Raw genomic sequence first — 1,861 nt, forward strand, 5'->3', positions numbered from 1 at the left:
CTGTCTCCCTGGTCCTTTCTTGATTTTCTGTAGAGAGACTGTTTCTTATTGCATAGCATATTGTCTTCACATGAACTCTCTCCCTTATTAAAATAAACACTTTGTTTAGAATTTTTGTTTGTTTGTTTTGTAGCATCCAAAGGAGTGGAGAAAGAGTTTGGACTTGTGTGCACTGAGATGAGGTATATGCAAGGGATTTTTTTAGAAGGAGAGGGGAGCATAAGGAGCAATCAGGACTCACTGTCTACAGTGGATTGCAGGAGTAATCATAGAATTATTTAGGTTGGAAATGACCATTAAGGTCATAGAGTCCAACCATAATCATGACATTATTTATTCCACCACCAAACCATGTCCCTTAACAACATATCTACACAACGTTTTAATACCTCTGGGGACAGTGACAGCTACCCCCTCTGTGGAACCTGATCCAGTGTTTCACCAGTCTCGTAATAAAAATTTCTTCCTTGTATTTTGTCTAAATCTATCCTGTTTTAGTTTAAAACTCTCTATGGTTTGCAGGTTGAAATCAAGTTGTATTGAGCATAAGAATACCTTCTGACAGTAGGAATGTAAGCTTGGGGCCAAGCTCTGGCATGGGCATGTGGAATATTTCTCATGGAAATCAAGTCCAGGACAAAGTGTTTTTAATGCAGCTCCAGCAAGGAAAACCTCCCACTGAGCATGGCTGGTGGGCTGGGGGTAGGAAAGGATGCCTACCACTGACACTTCTGGCATTTCTCCTCACCTCTTAAATTGCTCTTGTATATTTTTTTAGGTTCATTTAGTTCTGGATTCTGAGAGATATTATATGACTGCTAGGTCCCAAAAGCACATGGAGTCCAGAGGGCAGACAAGGAGGCCTCATACCTTTCGTTTTTCTGAGATTTAATGCTATAAATACATCTATCTTCTGACTCTGCATTAAGTTAAAATTGTGGGTCCTTCTCATACTTTTCATATCTATGCTTTTAAACCCACAACCTGACCCTGCATATTTTGGGGATTTAGTAGTCTTTGTGCAATAAAGTGGTCTGGCAGAAGACACACACCCCCTTTTTCTCCTCTGTTTGTGAAGACTTATGTGGCTGTGATGCCCAAGAGCCTGCAGGTCTGCATTGTCCCTGTAGTCCCACGTGTAAGTCCCTGAGTCAGACTGACCTCAGGAAAGGTCTGCAGGATAAGCTGGAGAGTCAGGAATAGAATCAGGTCAAAGTGCTCTTTGGACCAACAGCTTCTAACTTAAGGCATTCCACCCTGCTCCTCAAAACCACAATGAACGAGGGCAGCTCCGAGCTGAGCTCTTCTTACCCTGTGGCCAGAACCAGAAGGTGCAAACCTGACTTAGTGCACTTTTAGCTCCCTTCAGTCTTCCTGGAGGTCCCTGGGAAGTTACTAGGGGTACAGTCTCTTCCTGAGATATTTCTTCTTCTTTACCCAGTTCTGCTGTATACTCACTGCTCAATTATTCAGAAAAAGGGTGAGGTGTGGTAACCTAGATAAAGAATCGTGATATAAAAAATATGCAAATGAGGCTATAAGAACATACTGAGTGTGTTCACCTTTGCTGTCAGCTGTCTAAAAAGAGCTCTAACCAAAAGTAGTCAAAGCTGTGCTTGAGGCTGAGGCATCAAGGTGAGCATAAAACACTCCATAACAGAGGCATCAGCTGGAGACAGGGCCTCATTAATCCACAGCTTGAGTAAGGGTATGTACATTTCAGATCATATCTCATTTTTAAATTAAAAATAAAATCCTGTTTATTAAAAATGAAGCTGAAGCATTGTTTAAATGTGATCTGTTGTGGGATCTCCTTGGAAATGTGGTAGTCATGTCCTTATGGCACTCTCTGATAAAGTGA

This window comes from Lonchura striata, chromosome 6 (genome assembly GCF_050655825.1).
Source record: "Lonchura striata isolate lonStrDom1 chromosome 6, ASM5065582v1, whole genome shotgun sequence".
NCBI lineage: Eukaryota > Metazoa > Chordata > Aves > Passeriformes > Estrildidae > Lonchura > Lonchura striata.